We start from the raw sequence: 19,091 nt of genomic DNA on the forward strand, positions 1-19,091 counted from the left end.
GGACAGGTCAGAAGGTGAGGGATTTGAACATGCATATCATGAAATGTTAACAAGCTCAATAGATGGTTGTTGTATGTTGATGTGTATAAAAGAAGAAGGGTGAAGGAAGTACAACAGAAATTAGATCACATTTTGGAGGGAGATTTTCTTTGTAATCGACAAATTAGGCTTTAACCCAAACAATGATATCATACACCGCTATCAGCTGGAGGAGGGAGGACATTTCACAAGATGTTGGATTTGAAAATGCATATCATGAAATGTCAACAAGCTCAACATATTCTATTAACAAAAAAAGAGGGGTGTAAGAAGTACGACAACAATGATATCACATTTGGAAAGAGATTATCTTTGTACTCGACAAATAAGGCTTTAACCCAAACATTGATATCATACACCGCTATCAGCTGGAGGAGGGAGGACAGAGGCGAGGTCAGAAGGGGTTGGGTCTGAGAAACATGGTGCTTTATTTGACAGACAATGCATATAATAAAGTGTCAACAAGCTTAACTGATGTATGGAAAAGGAGCTGTCTGAGTACTTGTCAAAAAAGGCTTAAAATCCAAACAATGATATTGTGTGGACATTTTAATAAATAAATGAAAAGCGAGAAAGAAAGGGACACAAAGGGACCAAAAGGAAGGTGATGTAGATAAGATGTGAGAAAAAAAACATTCAATGTATCACATAATATCACAAACATAATGCTGATTTAAAAAGTAATACGAACAGAGGGGTGGAAAACCAAAGAAAATGGAGGGATAAAACTGGAGGGATAAAACCCCTAAAGGTTAAGCAGTCTGTGTGGAAACCAAAGCTCTTTGTTACATACATGTAAGCTGCTCCTTTTGAATCAAGTGTGATGTTAAGGACATAGCGAGTAATATGCGCTAAAACTATCTTTTTAACCTCGTAATGAGTTGTTTTTTTACTGTAACTGGTAAAAAGGGGATTTCATTTTACACATAATCTAATAATAACTACTCAGCACAAGAGACATACACTTAAGACAGGACTTTTTAGGAGTGGTTGTTCGTCATTTTTCTTGAATGACAGGCATTAAATATGGCTAAATAAGTTCAATTGACTCACTCCTTCAAACAGCAGTAAGAAAACGTGGATATAGAAAGAAAGTACAGGTAGTAAACTTGTCCGTGGTGAACAGTCAGCGCATGGTGGTCCCTTTCTGCTGAGAGTACTGCACACACAGTCTAAATGGAAATGGGGCTGGAGTTAGTCTCTCTATTCTACATTATGGCACTGAGCTGCTCATTACCTCCAATCATATCCTTTTCTCTCTCAAAATGCCTGCCTTCAAAGCTCTCCTCGCTCACAGATCTGATTAATTCCAGCCTCCGCTGAGCCCCTTTCAGTAGATTAAAAAGGAGATGCATGCCGTCGCTGTGTGACTCCCATCAACTGGCTTCAGTTAGACATGAATATATCCAGCGTTTGCCAAATCAAAAGGAGGTGATTTAACCCGTCCTGTGTGGTGAGATCTGATGTGGAGGCATGATTGTGATAATGTCCCCACTATACCCACTGTCCCATAATGAGGTTAAAAATAATCCAGATATCAGATCATCTGAGTCTTTAAGGACAACTTTAAGGAACACCCTGAGGCAAAAGCAGCGGATCAAAAACAGACATTATTTTCACTTCAGGAAAATGCATAACACATGTAGAGGCTGCCACACGAGGAGAACAAGTCAAATTATCAATTTAGTTTGATTCATATGCATAGATTTTCATAGAGGGGTTGAGTATACAGACTTTTAGCAGAGGCCCCATTATGCTATTTGAGGTTTGTTATATACGTTTTTGGTGCATGTAAACGGTCTGCAAAGCCTAAAATCCCTGTGTTCCCTCCCAAGAATCACGCTTCGTTTGGCTAGCGCTCCAACACATTGTACGTGATAGGCTAAGGGGGCGGGACATCTCTAAGGAGTTGACCAATCACAACAGAGCCGATCAGTCGTAGTAGAAGCACGAAATACAAAAATGAAAATTAGCACAATATCTCCTCTTTCATCAGCTCTTATCAATCTGTTTTACTTCCCCCTTGTTCTTCTTTCTGTTACACACACACACACACAACCACCATTACTGCTTGTACACATTAGCTCAGGGCTGATGCTAGCTCCGATTTGAAGTATGACTGCACATTTATGTAAATGGCCAAATGGGAAAAACGAGTCTTGAGTGTGAGTGTGAGTATGTGTATGTGTATGTGTATGTGTATGTGTATGTGTATGTGTGTGTGTGTGTGTGTGTGTTCCCCTTCAAGAGCCTGTTACTCTCTCCAGGGAGCCTGTCCAGCACGCCATAAAACTCCACAGCTCTGCGGCTAAATGTGGCTGAAATGAAGGTTTAATGTGCTGGAAAACTGGTAGTGGGATTTGAATAGTTTGAGCGTGTGTGTTTTAATGGAGTGTGTGGGTGTCCCTGAATGTAAGTGTGTGTGCTAATGCTTCTATTGACATGGTTGTGTGTGTGTGTATAAATGTGAGTGTGTCTTTAAGAGTGTACAGTAAATGTTGAAGTAGTGTGTTTTTATGAACCTTAAGACCATTTGGACATAGTGTCACACGTTGCCTGAATGGCTTCAATATGTTAATATTTCAAAAAGTACTTTATTCGAATATTCTGTCAAATACAAAAGAAGGTGAAACACGGCTTCTGTGTTAGAGCGCTAATAGAAGCGTGAGTGTTACATAGGGAAATAGAAATAAACAAAGGAGTCCTTGGAGGAGAACTTTGGGATTGTAGCCTTTGCAGACCATTTACATGCACTAAAACCTATATAACACACCAGAGGAAAGGGAAAACCCCGAAAAGAATAATAGGGCCTCTTTAATATTGGATTCTTTTGGAGAAAAAAAAATGCAGATGTGTTCGTGTAGAGACTCATTGGAGAAGGCAGTGTGTGTGTGTGTGTGTGTGTGTGTGTGTGTGTGTGTGTGTGTGTGTGTGTGTGTGTGTGTGTGTGTGTGTGTGTGTGTGTGTGTGTGTGTCATTTTCTTAAAACCTCTCCCATATGTTTGCATTATTCCATGAAGTAGCACTAAATAAATAACCAATTAAATATCACAGAATGAGAACAAGCCCTACATTTAAACAAATATGTATCTACAGCATGAATTAGCGCCATTTTATTTATTCTTCCCTCACTCGGTTTGATCTGTGTTTGAAATGGTTGTGTAATATGGAAAAATGAGAGCAGATGTGTTCCTCCACAGACTCATGGGAGAAGGCAGTGTTGTGTGTTTTATGCGAACACGTCTAAATAAAACTTCCTGAGTGTAACTGTGAGAGGGTCCTCCACTCTTCCCTCATTAAGGCTCAGTTCAGCCAGTACAGCTGAGTCAGCAAACCCCCCCTCTTCTTCATGTCCCGCTCCCTACGGACACCACAGAAGAAGAAAAACCCATAACCCATGTAATGTTAAACCCCTTGTTACATGGTAATCAGTTCAAATGCAGTTCACACCAGTGTTTCCGGCAGACCAGGGTTGAGAGGGCGTCCACCCCGAGAGCGGGGGGGGGGGACGGGGACGTGTCACGTGAATTGAATTTTGAATTGAGCCATCCGTTATAGATACTATCTCTTTACGTATTAATGATGGAATAGTTCTGATAGTTCCTGGGATTAGAGAACTTTTCACCCCTTGTTAGTCCCTGCTAGAGAGGTGGTACTATCCTGGGGAGAAAAAAGTTCAAATTTATGATTGGCTGGGCGAATTGCAAACCACGCCCCGTAAAACTCGGAAAGGTTTTGTGAAGCCGCCATTGTATTTGCTGGCATTAGCATTATTAGCATTAGCATTATCCCCGCGCACCAACGGAGAGAGACTAACTTATGGCAACACAAAAGAAAACGTGGGAGCGGTGGAGTGATGAGGAGGTGTCGACGTTCTGGCGATTTACTCGGAAGGCTTCAGTAGAAGCTGCTGGGAGTCCCAGCAGCTTCTACTGAAGCCAGTCCCCAACTCCGGGGACTTCCGGCCGGGGACTCCGGGTGGCAGTATACGCCGTGAAGTTGTTTGCGGCCTGCCAGTAAACCCAAAGCAGAAGAAGAAGAAGTGACGTCAGCGGCTTCATTTGCCTAATCCTTCCCCAGGGAACTTATTCCGGTGTGAACGTGATCTGCTCTTTAGTTCCATGGCAGCAAGACGCCCCCTTGGCGGAAACGCTGGTTCACACTATCACTGTCGTAGGGGCCCAACATCTGAAACCCATCTGATGTCATTGAGAGGTAGAAACGATCAGTGATAATCATGAATGCCGTAATAAAGAAATATGGTAAATCTGATGAGTGTGAGTCTATCTTAAGGACTTAATTGGGAAGTTAGAGTTTGCCATTGAGATTTTTGATGTGTTCACATTTCCTGGTAGTTTCATGATACACAAATCCCTAAAAAAGTGTGTTTTCAGACAAGTTCATGAGAGTTTTTGGAAATGTCCATTGACAATGTTCTCCTCAGTGTTGCAATAACCAGATTATTATATTTCCACACCACTGAACTTTCTGCTTATACTAAGAAATTGCAAATGCCTACATGTATCTATATTCAGAAGAGTAGATGGAAATAATAATAAATAATTCTCCTGTGCCAGAAACGTGAATATTTAAGTGAATATTATGGGGTGCAAACATCAGCCGCTCCCTCAGGACTCCATGTTTCTTCTGTTGGTTGTTTTGTTGACTGAATTGTTGTCCATTCCATTTGCTACAAAACAGCCTCAAGTCTAAGATAATTGCTGGTATTTGTTGACAAGCTCAGCCCTGACCCTGCTGACACACACACACACACACACACACACACACACACACACAGGACCATCCAATCAGAGCGTTGGCCTGCCCTGAGGGAAACAGAGGATGTGTTCACGCCACGGAGAAATGTGAGCTGATGAAATGGTGTCAATAAAGGTTGAGACAATTTAAAATGTTCCTATTTTTTTACTTAACATATGGCCTTTTACAGGTTGAATTAGGGGGGCGATAATTATTTGTATTCTGTGTTAATAATTGAGACATAATTTGCTTAACATGACATCAGCTACAATATCAAGAATCTGAAAACGCCAAATGTTTTTACTGGAAACTGTTAATGATTAATAAAATCGGTCATTGCATATCTCAGTATGTGGATAAGGAAATTCACTATTTATCATTTAAGCTTATTGCTTTATTGGCTAGCGCTCCAACACATTGTACGTGATTTTGAACATTAAAGCATGGAGACATCACAGTAGAGACACTAAACACTAATATGAACCTGAAAGTTAGCAAAATAGGACCCCTTTAAAAACGATTAAAGATTTGCTTCCATTTTGACTATAGAAGCAGCAGCCAAACACACATGAACTGTGCAAACTGTGCATGTGAGGGTGAATGTGTGTATGTAAAACATGTCATCAACTTTTCTTTACTTTCATGCAAACACGCTTTAAACTTAACCCAAAAAAACACAATAGCTTTCAGGTAAAGTCCAACGGAAAGAGTGAGTCAGTCCACTTCTCAGCAGTCGCTCTCAGCTCATAAATCATCATCATTACTCTGGATAGAACAATACGCCGGGGCAAAGAGAGGTCGGTCAAAGGGGAATTAGTCCTTACGGGCGTGGGGGAGTTAGGGCGGGGGTGAATTGAGAAAGAAACAGTCACTGGTTGCACCACATCAGCCATCGCTCTTATTTCATCAGAGATCCTACAGCTAATACGCTGCGGCAGTCCAACAATCGCAACTCTGGCTTTCAACGCTGAGACATAAATCGTTCCACATCCATCTGACGTCGGTGTGATTTATCCACACATCACGTTAAATAATGTCATTTCAATTTCTCACAGAATCACATTACATTCTCCCTCGTGTCACGCTCCATGCTGCGTAGTGTTTGTGTTCTTTCATATGATTAACTGAATCTGAAACGTATTATCAATAAGAGCAGACCCGTAAGGGGAGAGACAGCAGGACTGATTATTTGAACAGAGAGGACATGTGCTCGTCAAACACAGAGGATTACAAGACAAGGAATTTAAGCCATGTAATGTTCCAAAGAAAACGCCTGCCTCACAGGAGCAACGGTTAAATCAGGACGTTCATTCATCCTTTGAGATAATACTGAATATTGGATGTGCTAAAGGAATATATTGAATGTCTTTTATTTGATTGTATCATTTACCATATGCCCTTAAATGTAGAAGCTGATCCCAGACCCACAAAGGCTCTAAGAAGATGTGGTTAACTTGTCTTTGCACCAGTTTCAATAAAGAGAAATTCCTATGGAAACATTAGACTTTTCAAACTGAAGGTGACCCTGATACGGGAAGTCTTTCAGACCTGGCATCGCTACACCAGGACGGTGCCAGGGAGTGAGAGGGCGAAAAGCGAAGCTGTCAGCAAAAGACGGGAAGAAACCACTTGACTTTCGCCCACACAGCTGTGTAATCCAAAACATGTTGTCCCGACTCCTCTCAGGTCAGAAATCTGCAGCACGGAACATTTTCCTCGGTTCCACGCTTCAGGAACCGTGAAGAAAGTGCCGGGTTGCAGCCGGCCTTTTCACAAAAAGCGACAGCCATCAAAACCTTCAAAAAAGAAAATCACTCCGCAGACAGGCAGCGACCGATGTTACCCTCGGGTCAGAGAACCACACTTAATGTGAGGGGATCACTTTCAAAATGACATGTCTGGCATAGGAGGGAAAAACTACACCTACCACAAAAAATATATATATATATATATATATATCATAATTCTTAAAGGATGGTTGGTGACTTTCAATGTCAACAAAGTAGGGCTGCACAATCGTGAAAACTAATTGTGACTCAAGATCTTTTGCATCATACATTTTTAAAGAGGCCCTATCATGCTTTTTGGGGTTTTCCCCTTCCATGCTGTGTGTTAGATATGTTTGTGTGCATGTAAACGGTCTACAAAGGCTACAATTTGAATGTTCATAAGAGGATCTGTACCAAACAAATGTGTTATTTAAGTCTGTAAAATATGATTTTTAAGCACCTCCACAATACTACAAAAATATATGTATTTTAACACATACTTAGCCTTTTAGAAAATAACTGCTTCTTGTCATGTGAATGTTGCACTAGTCCATATCACAATTTTGCTAAAATGTTGATCAATTGTGCAGCGTGTAACACACTGTTTTTTTACATATAATTGGATATATACACTAACTATTTGAAAAGTAAGCCATGGTGTTTTCCCTTCATGACTAATGTCTCTTGTTGTCTCCTAGAGATCGTCACATTGAGACGACAGTTGCCAGGTTTAAGATGCAGAAAATGAAATTGGCTATTCATAAAGTCTTTCTTTCAAAGTCAAAAGTAAAGGTTGACAGTTTGAGCGCCTTGACGACGAGAGTTATAGTTACACGGTTTCCGTTCATCGAGTAACAAATACACGAGGGCGGCGAAAGCTATTCATCAAGGCCGCGATGAAGCCGAGCCGCTTTCTCCTCTTTCAAAACGTCTGCTTTGATTTGTTACCTGAGAGGCTACATGGAAGTGTTCATCATAATTTCTCCACAAATAGCAGTTGTTGGACAGCTTTACAGGCGAGGCTGTGCAACACACGGGGGGGGGGGGGGAATAACAGTCACTCGCTCTCACCTAATTTATCAGCAAGAGTCGGTTTAATTGATTTGGTTTATACATAATAATTAGACAAATTGATGGTGAGTGGAGGCAGCTTGACATTGTGAAGCATGTCAGATTTCCTTCAGTTCTTTATGAGGCCGTGTGGCTTTGAAATAAAGGTGTACATTCTTCATGAAATAAAACATCACATGTCCAGCAAAAGAAACACAATTGCTTTATCTCATGAATGATTAGACCTTTGTATCGTCTGAAGCTCATGTGCATGTTGTGTACCTTTGTAAGTCTTAAATAAAGACTATCTTAATGCAACAGCACACAATGAGACAATATTGCTCTAAACATTTTGTTGCACCAGTTTGGGGATGACCTGAGTTTCATGTAACTAACCCCATGCCCATTTCTAGTATACGTAAATACATAATTTCCCCACTGGAAGAACTCGACAGGATTTAAGTTCCTGACTTGATAAAAGTTGTATATTTATCTGCCAACAATAACTATGTCTATCCTCTGTTCAATATATATTATGTTCCTAGACTAATCTACTACCAAATACCATTATAAAAGCAACAACAAAAAGGAAAAAGGTTATCCCAGATACCCAAAGAACTTGAGAACTGGCCTGAACTCAACCCCATCCAACATCTGTGGGACTCTCTAGGACAGGGTATATGCAGGAATCCTGAAGTCACATGTAAGACCTTTTAAGACCTTTTTTAAGACCCTTTCCATACATTTTAAGACCTCATCGCCACTTTACCTCACATTTACTATATACAGTATTGATTGTCCTTCCTCCTTATCTTCCAACTATTTGCGGTATTTTTGGAACTTTAAGTATTTCTGGATCTTTAAGTATTTTTGTAACTTTAAGTATATTTGTAACTTTAAGTATTTTTGGAACTTTAAGTATTTTTGGAATTTACGGAATTTTGTAACTTTAAGTATATTTGTAACTTTAAGTATGTTTGGAATTTACGGTATTTTGGAACTTAAGTATTTTTGGATCTTTAAGTATTTTTGGAACTTTAAGTATATTTGGAACTTTAAGTATATTTGGAACTTTAAGTATATTTGGAACTTTAAGTATTTTTGGAACTTTGGACCCTTTCCATACATTTTAAGACCTCATCGCCACTTTGAGTTTTAACCGGTTACCTTGGCGACACACTTTACCTCACATTTACTATATACAGTATTGATTGTCCTTCCTCCTTATCTTCCAACCATTTGGACGCAGACTTGCATTTCCCCATAACGATGTTGTTTAACAACCGGCGTAAACGGACCTTGGCGCGCTATCAAGCAGTGAGCGCGCGATGTCCTGTTCAGATGACGTCAAATCCAACGGGATGCCATAAATAAACTAGAATCACACTACACACCTACGCAATGATTACATTCAGGCACACTGTAGAATACCTCTTTGGACAATTTATATACTTATTGGAAACAAGCTACAAAATGTGATACCTTGGAAAATGCCCTTTAATACTTTTTAATAGCCTTCATTTTCGCTAAATTGATTTATCAACTTTTAATACTTTTTAAGACCCCGCGGACTTTTCCTACAATACCGTTTTTATTCAAAGCTTAAAATCTGAATGGAATAAGAGCTGACATCTGCGACAACTTTACCTCAAAGATTCTCTCTTTAAAACCAATCCCAGAAGCTCACACATGTAATTGTATCCCGTCCTGTTCACTCAAATACAATCAAGTAAAGTTTGAGCATAAACTTTCCCTGAAGATATTTTTTGCCTTGCAGAAACATATCACGGTAACACACTCACACACTCATATCTGCAAGTTTCAGAAAGACAAATGTAAAACTTCTTAGACACCTTAAAGCCTCTGAGAAAGACGTTCTGACAACCAAAATAAAGAACGTGTGCAAAAGCAGATTATTTTTGGAATATGCAGTGTAGAGAAAAGCACAACGGGATATACAAAGGCATCGACTTTTTATGGATACGATTTGCATATTACTACTTTTATAATATTGCAAGATCTGACTAATGTGGTTCAACCCACACAAAGCATTGTCTTGTTTACCAGCTTTTTATGTCACTAAACATGCAAGAGAAACACATTTGACTCTTGTCTGACACTAAAGAAGCCTGCATATAATCAAGGAAAGTTCAAGAAGCCATGTCAGACTTTTTAAAATTGGATTGGACTCATTTCTATAATCAGAAGAGTGTTTTTGGAACAACTTTTCTGTGAACTTGTATGGAAAAGTGTTGATCTGAGCAGCAGCAGCCAAAGGGCGGAGGTTTTGGAAGTGTGACAGATGTAGCTAAGATTAGCCGATGATGCTAGACAACCCCAAACTCCCACTGAGACGCTACAGAGTGAGCAAAGGCAGAGCACTGCGACCTTAACCTCGCTGAGTTTAGACACACATTGAAGCATATCAAATAAAGAGAATGAGACCTGACATTGCCCAGGTGCCGTCTAAACCTCTCCACACGCACACTATCAAACATCTTCCATTGCTGAAACACCTCCCTTCTCATGTATTCGCTCAGGTTGTCCGTCAAGCTGACACACACCGATTATGTCCAGGCAAACACAGATTTATGATTACATTGTAATGGAGTTGAGGACAATTCGGAGCGGCGCGGAGCAATTCCCCTCGCCATATTGACCCGCTATCCATTTCACTTTAATCCAGACGATAGAAAACATGTGGGGGGGAAAGCAAGGGAACTTTTCTGAGCTCGAGCCAAGCTGACAAATGAAAACTGCAATCAGACAGAGCGGGGGGGTGAAGAAGGTGATTCATTTTCCAAAATGAGAAGAGTGCTGAGTTGTGACTCTTATTCCCTGCGAGCAGTTGCTCTTATTTCACTGCTTTGGAGGAAACTTTAACTGTAGGAACACCTCTGAACTCTGGCTCCTCGCCCCAGAGGAACACTCTACAGCCGGAGATTATGGAGAAACAACCGACCTGACACAAAGAGTGGTTGTCATCTCATATCATCTTTTTACCTACACATGTTTCCTTTTTAAGGGGATTCATGTTTTTAATTTGAGAAACCACGATCACACTATCCATTTTATTGCGGCTGAAACCGATTGAATAGTATTGATGCGCCATATCGGACGTTTCTTTACCGTTTTATTGTTATTTGGTTTTGTAATTAGCTTGTATTACTCACTGTTAACTGCTAACTGTTTCTGTCCTGTCAAGAAAAATGATATTCAACGGCAGTCCGTGTAAACAATGATGAATCTAAGTGGTTATTTGCATTAAAAAAAACATGTAATTCCAAGGATAAGATAAAGAATGACAGTATTGCTTTGATGAAAAAACGTGTTATTATTAGTGGATTAAATGACACGTTAGAAGCTTCTTCTAGAGCAGGGGTGTCAAACTCAAGGCCCGGGGGCCAAATCCGGCCCGCCACTTCATTTTCTGTGGCCCCATAAGAGCTTGCAAAAAATATTATATGTTTTTTTATACGGTTACATGCTACTTTAAAGAAGCATGTTGCCCATAAACTACATGTCCCACAATGCATCTCAAATTTGACTTTTTTCTCAGAATTTGTCTTTTTTTTTCAAAATATGCCTTTTTTCTTAGAATTTGCCTTTTTCTCAGAATTATATATTTTTTCCAAAATGTTGCTTCCTCCCCCCAAAATATTACTTTTTTCCAGAATTTGGCTTTTCTTTTTAAATCATTTTGTGACATTCTTACTGAACAGACTTGCAATTATTAGCCCTAGACTTCTGCTTTCAGACGTAGTTAATTGTGAAGTTATTACCCTATCTGATAATAATCCAATGCAGAGGCAATGATGTAATATAATACATTATTTTATATATATTAAATATTTATATATGTATTTTTATATAGTCTTAAAGTTACAACCGGCCCTTTGAGTGCAACCATAATGCTGATGTGGCCCAAGATGAAATTGAGTTTGACACCCCTGTTCTAGAGCTAGTGCTTGTTAAACATTTCCTATATAGATCACATTTTGATGTTAAAACATTAAAATAACTGTATTTCTACCATGGTCGTGTCACTTAAATCAAACTTTAATAATAGTTCATGTTAGCGGCAATATTTAGTCAAGCAGGACTGTGCTTCCCACCGGATGCTAAGAGCTAACAGCTAACGTTTTAAAGCTCTCCTCCGTTTGAAATCAACATGGATTTGTTGTTCACAAAGTACCATTATCTAGGATCAGCAACAAGGGAAGTTTTAATGACGATAACAACGTTCTGTTACAGATTATTGGACAATAACATTCGCTGCCAAAATCAACCGGGACATAGTTTCATCATACTTTCTTACATGTGATGAATAAGAATGAACGTAATCAAGAAATATGTGACCGTTTTGGGAGGCAAGCGTATTCTCTTCTTGCCAAGAGTTTGATGAGAACAAGTGAGAAATGACCTTTGATTAGAATAAAACTGGCAAATGGCTAGCCTGTACTTATAAGGGATACAATCTACTTTCTTTAGTTGCTCCTACTGAGGAGTTTAGTTTGAGACTGAAACTAAAATTAAACCTGGATTCACCCTTTTTTATGTATTTGCCTGACCCTTCATTTGTAAACTGAAGTTATCCCCATCTGCTCGTCCACTTAGCTGCGACAGCTAAAACTGACCATTCTGGATATCGGAGCTTAAAGAAACACAGCTGAATAGTGCTGACAGTCTATCAGCACAGGGAAGAGTGGGTTTAATTCAAGCTGCTGAAAGCTGATAGATGTGGGTACAGAAGACTGTGCTACAAAATCCACAACACACACATTCACTCACGCACACGCACACACACACACACACACACACACACACACACACACACACACACACACACACAGAGAGAAACTATTTCCTATGGCCAAACACCTGATATTGCAGTGTGAACCCATTTCTGAACCCTCTATAAGAGAAGATTGTCCTCTGGTTTGATAGGTACAATAGAGAAAGGTAATACCACTGCCATGGGTACAGGTTCATTTCTCACAGGTTGCCAACTCTAAAAATGAAAGTTGTATTTTTAAACAAATCACACATTTAGATGAACTCGAACCAAACTAAAAACCGGTTTGGACATGGAGATAAGACTGCAAATCAGATCATTACTTACAAATAAATGGCTTCCAAAACACAACCGTGTGTGTGTGGGTGAGAGTGTGGTTAGCTAGCACCGCTAATGAGCAGCATACATCCCCATGCTATCAGGGCTAATCACTATAGCATCGCTATATTTAGCTGTTTAGCTCCAATTAATGATCTTCCAAGGGACCAATCAACACATAGCAGATGACACAGCTGTGTGAATGTGACTGTGTGTGTGTGGTGTGTGTGTGTGTGTGTGTGTGTGTGTGTGACTGTGTGTGACTGTGTGTGTTGTGTGTGTGTGTGTGTGTGTGTGTGTGTGTGTGTGTGTGTGTGTGTGTGTGTGTGTGTGTGTGTGTGTGTGTGTGTGTGTGTGTGTGTGTGTGTGTATATTTAAGTAGGACAACCTGTGTTTAAACATGAGGGCTTAATCGTTTTTGAAAGAAGCTGTACAGTAGCTCTCGTCCTGATCTCATGTTAGGCTGAGATAAATTAGCAATGTTAAAACTTGGGCTCAAAAACTCAAAAAGTTATTTCCAGAAAACCAAATTCTCATAATTTAAAGGTCACCTATCATGCTATTTTTAGGCAATAGCATAGGTCTCAGATATATAAGAACATATAAAAAACATGTCTATGAAGTGTTAAAACCAAACAGATCACCCATTATAGCCATGCCTCATATCCCTCTATTTCACTTCCTGTTACAAAAGTGCTGATTCAGGGTATAAACAGGTCTCTCTTTAGAATGAGACCCTGTGTCTCAATGAGATGTTCACCTGTATCAATAAAGGCAAACAAATTATAATAAAGCTTTTTTATTTTTTTTTAAACTGAAAATAATAATAAATAAGAGGGGGCGGAGCCTATGCCGGCTCATGCGGGACCTGGCAGATACTGTCTAAAATGCTGCGGCGATGAAACACAAGGATTATTAGATCAAGGATTGTTTCTGAAACAGTATGGAGCTCAAAGGCTTTCTCTCTTGCCGGTTATACCACAAGGTGAGTTCCTTTTTATTTCCTGCTTCTTCACACACATGCTCTCCAGTACAGGTTAGCTCTGAGTGTTAGCGATGCTAATGTAAACATGCACCGACCATATTACGTCCAAAACAGTCGGGATTGTTTCTGATAGCAACGTTTCTGATAGGGCTGTGGGTCCACCGCCGATTTGATGTCATATCGGCGGCAAATCTGTATCAGCTCCGTTGTAGCCCCGTTTTTAGAGATTTGGGTACGGAGAAAAAGAGAGGGTTTTATTTTCTGACGCTGTGTGAGTTCCCTGACACACCGGGGACACATGTTTATGTATAAAAGACATCAAAAAGTGCATTTTGCATGATCGGTCCCCTTTAAGTTAAGGTTGTTTCTGCTTAGGTAGTTTAATGTGTGTAATAGATTTCCATCTATTGGACCAAAAGATCTTAATTGAAGCTGTATTATTACATTTAACTATAAAACCAAACTGTACTTTATTATTTGTTGTCTGTCCTTACCTCGTGTAAAGTGGACTTGGGTCCCATGAAAGGCGCTATTTTAATAAAATCTATTATCATTATCTTTAATTAGGAGCAGATTAGCATTTGTTTGTTCTTATAACATAGTCTGAGCTGCACAGTAGATTAGATCAGGGTTTGAATAGTTTTATGCAGCTTGTTTTCTTTTGCCGTTGTCTCTGCTTTCATTAAACACAACCGGACGTTGTTTAATATCCAAAAATATCCAGGAACAATATCTTAGAGGATTTATTTTACCCTTTATCTTGTTACTCACTAGTTTTTCAGCTCAAATGTCCTGTCAAATGTGGGCTGTTTGATTTCTTTTTTCTGTTAAATTGGTCTAAAATCTATTCCTAAAAGTGACAAAACTGCTTCCCTTGATGTAACTGATTCTTAAAACTATTAATCCCTCACTGTCAATCTCAAAAACCATCCACACGTCACGCTAAATAAAACATGATAACACAATATCCTCTGCATGACCCTGCGCTGTTCTGTTCTCTAGGCCAAAGGTTTTGTTTTTCTCCTGTGTCTGTCTCTGGACAACAAACACGTTATATATATTTCCTCTAAGAAATAACAGCACATTTGATTTAAGGGATGTATGACTACGCGAAAACGAGCTTGAAACCAAGAGGGTAGTAAAAGTGATTGAGGAGACAGAAGAATGCATGAGAAGGGAAGTGATGGACAGAAATATGGCTGAGGGAAAAGGAAACGGAAAGGAGAGAAGGTAGGGTGGATGAGAGGAAGTGTGAGAAAGTAAAAAAGTGGATAAATATAGAATGAAGAGGGGAGAAAGAAATGGAGGAATTGATGTAAAACGACAAGGAGAGAGGAGATGATGGGGTTAGATGTGGGAGTGGGTGTAAAACGGAAAGAGGCCAGATTACTACAGAATCGGCAAATTCAAAAAGTATAATGAAATATGGCCCACAGATGAAACTTGTGCTTTTCTTATATTGTACTTCTTAAATATATATGTACAAATATATTACACAGTAGTATTCATGTGTTAAAAAGACCACTTTTCAAATAGATTCAGTCAATTCATGTTGAAAACATTTTCTAACATATTTTAGTTGATAAGAAAAAAAGCCCAATAACTTATTTAAAACAAGCTTGAAATACACCCTTCATATTTCCCCTTATTATAATCACTCTGAGGATTCTGTTTTAAGGGATGAGCTGCCAACAAGATGAAACCCTATGGAGAGCTGTGATGTAGGCTGTTTTTTTACTTAAAGGTCCCGTGTCATGGCCATTTCTACTGATCATAACTCCATTGTTGAGGTCTACTAGAATAGATTTACATTGTTCAATGTTCCAAAATCACATTGGTTTCTCATACAGCATCTCTGTATAGTATGTGTATTCACTCTCTGTCCTACACGGCTTGTTGGAGATCCTGTTTGGACACCCCTGCTCTACTGTGAGGAGGAATCTGTGGAGGGATCGGGCTCTCAGGATGGAGCTGACGGAGCTTTAGACGACGGAGTATTTTCTTCACAGAGTCTGGATAAAAGCTAAGAACACAGTGAACTGGACAGCTTCCCCCCCCTCTCTCTCTTTGCCGGGAACTATTCCGTCACTTCTCAGGCCTGGACAAGTGGTGCTGGTGGGAAGGCTTTCAAATGTGTGTGTGTGTGTGTGTGTTGCAACACAGCTGGCGAGGCTCACACTGGCTCGCGCATCGGGGGCAGTTTCTGTTGCACAATGAAACCACCGCCACTCTTTTTAGGCAATAAATCAGCAGAATTAAAAGCAGCTGGGAAGTTTTCTGAGAGAATAACGGAGAGAGGCTGACTGAGTAAGACGGACGGATATTACGTGGTGGTACATACCGTCTGTATTTATCATTATTGCTATTAAAAGACCAGGCTTTTACGGTAAAAATGCAAGTCAGAAATGTGTCCATGACTTTCTGTGATTAAGTCGGGGTGTTTCCAACAACTGTGTTATATTTCACTTTGCAAATTAAAGTTTACGACTTAAAATGAGGTTGTTACACACTACTCTACCATTAATATATGGCATTATAGTCCTTTTTAAATAGCAGAAAGACGCTTTCAACTATCAAGCCCAACCACTGATGGAGCCACAACTATACCTGACATAAAACCTTGAGAGAACATTCAGAATATCAGCTTAAATTGGCTTATAACCAATATCCTATTAACCTTATTATTCATTGTTAGACTGTAAACTGTTGTGCCTCTATAAAATGTTCGATAACAAGTTTGGTTAAACAGAATATCTTTTAATTGACCAATTTTATCATAATTTGTTCAAAGACTGATTTTGGCATTTGGCTAAAAATCCAACATGCTTGGCAAAGAAAATGAAATATATATAATTTTTTCAAGAGATTAATAACCACGTGATGAATTTCTTTGTCGCATCTCAAGTCAGAAGTTTTCTGGCATAGAGGGGATTGAATGTCATCCATTTATTATTTCAAACTGCCTTAACCCCCATGAGGATTGACCACTATTATTCTATCATTATAACAAGATAATGCGGAGGATAATCTGGGCACCAACTCTAGTTTTAAAAATGTGCTTCGATGAAAGACAGCGGAATATTTCTATCAACACATTTCAGGCAATTGAATCAAAGAGGACCTTGTTGCTATGAGACAAACTACAGAAAATATAAAAACACTAACACAAATAGCTGGCTGTAGATGAACTAACTTTCTCTGAACTTGCCTATTCCTAATTTACCGTAAACTGTGGGCACAGTTCGTAAAGAATAAGTGTAAATGAGTTGCTCAGCTGAGGGACCAAAAAGACCAGCTTGGAAACTCATTCTCTACATTTGTCCAATTTTCCAAAAATAATAATAAACACACCACAAAACCAAACTTATGCTGCCATTGGATTCTTTTCAACCGCCATTAAGCACTAGATTTTGTGCAAAACCACACCAACGTGACCGTTCCTCTGAAGACTTTAATCACTGAGCTGAGTGCAGTGCCACTATATATTACGTCTATAAGAGCAGCTCCAGAGGGAACTAACTGTGGTGGAAATTCTATACTTAATCACCTTCTGGTAAGAAAATAACAAATATACAAGCTTAAACCAAAGTTGTGTTATTTAATAAAGAGTTATAGCATTTAACAGAATCGATCTTATTTCTAGCTGGAAAGGCCAGAGGTCCTGCACTAGTAGATAGCACCAAGATCTAACCCTGTTACACAGAAAAGCATGTCATTTATACAGAGGAGCAGGAAACAAAGAGGATATAAGACAGGTAACATCCGTATGATAATTTCCCTGACAATAGGCGCTTTCACACCGGAGTACTTTTCCCCGTACTTTTCCCGTTTAGTTCCGATAGTGCCTGGAATTTTGCGTTCACACCAAAAAGAGAACTTAGTTCAGAGAACTTTTACCCCCATTTTTAGTGCCTGCTAGAGAGGTGGTACTTTCCTGGGGAGAAAAAAAGTACCAATTTCTGATTGGCTGGGCGAATTGCAAACCACGCCCCGTAAAACTCTGAAACGTTTTGTGAAGCCGCCATTGTATTTGCTGGCATTAGCATTATTAGCATTAGCCCCGTGCACCAACGGAGAGAGAATAACTTATGGCAACACAAAAAAAAAACATGGGAGCGGTTGAGTGATGAGGAGGTGTCGGCGTTCTGGCGATTTACTCGGAAGTAGGGATGCCAGCGATTATTCGATTTTTCGAATATTCGTTACAGTCTCCATAATTGAAAATTATTTTTAAAATTCGATTTTATTTATATATTTTTTTATTATTATTTATGTTTTTCTTTTTTTTCCTGGCTTAGTTTCAACCAAAATATAGACTAATGCTAATAATAGTATTAATAATTGTAAATGGCCATTGGTCACACCACCAGTTTGTTTACTGTAAACTTGGAGGAAGCCAGCAGCGCAGGCTGCGCAGAGTGCAGACTGCTGCTGCCTGCTGCAGCCTGCTACACACTGGGAGTCCCAGCAGCTTCTACTGAAGCCAGTCCCCAACAGCTTCTACTGAAGCCAGTCCCCAACTCCGGGGACTTCCGGCCGGGGACTTCGGGTGGCAGTATACGCCGTGAAGTTGTTTGCGGCCTGCCAGTAAACCCAAAGCAGAAGAAGAAGAAGTGACATCAGCGGCTTCATTTGCGTAATCTTCCCTCAGTGAACTTATTCCGATGTGAACGTGATCGGCTCTTAGTTCCATGGGGGTACTAAGTGCTGGGAACTAAGTGCTGGGAACTAAGTACGGCAAAGTACTTGGTGTGAAAGTGGCTAATGGTCCTCCTGTCTGTCGAGTGCAAGAGAACAGGTTGCCAGTCTTTTGTATTAAAGGAGTGATAAAGGCTGGGAATGACATCCGTAGTTTACATTAGGACCGATACATTTAATCTGTGAGAAACCAACCCAAGAATTACATATATAACCAAATGAGACCCATGCTAAATTGCTACGACACTAACCACTAATGCTATCCGTGTTAGCGTCTCGCTCTAAAATCAGCTCGGTGCAGTGGAGGAATCGGGGATACTGCATGTGTGAGTCATTAGGAGGCTTCTGAGAGTGTGTGTGCTTCCGAGAGTGTGTGTGCTTCTGAGAGTGTGTGTGCTTCTGAGAGTGTGTGTGCAGATGTTTCAGGCCGAGGATTTGAAACGTGGAGATGTGAGAGTGACCCAGAAACGAGGCGTTCTGCAGCCAGGCGGAGGTCTCGTAAGCCTCGCTGTAATTGAGGGCCAAGGGAGCACCAAAAGGAGTGACAGCCGCTTAATGAGAAATTATAGTTGTGCTGATGCGTTCAGAAAACACCTGACTCCATTTGATAGTAATTACATCTCATATGGTTTCATTATGCCCGCTCCTTATTTGGATTAGGCATTATTACGACTGAAAT

At 39.9% G+C, this 19,091-nt stretch overlaps 1 protein-coding gene across 1 annotated transcript in view; it reads right to left on the reverse strand.

The window, feature by feature from the left end:
* Positions 1 to 19,091, reverse strand: part of LOC117483768 (partitioning defective 3 homolog) — a gene marked incomplete in the record, with an annotated part of 336,797 nt that overhangs the window by 213,661 nt on the left and 104,045 nt on the right.

The sequence above is a fragment of the Trematomus bernacchii genome, unplaced genomic scaffold, assembly GCF_902827165.1.
Source record: "Trematomus bernacchii unplaced genomic scaffold, fTreBer1.1, whole genome shotgun sequence".
NCBI lineage: Eukaryota > Metazoa > Chordata > Actinopteri > Perciformes > Nototheniidae > Trematomus > Trematomus bernacchii.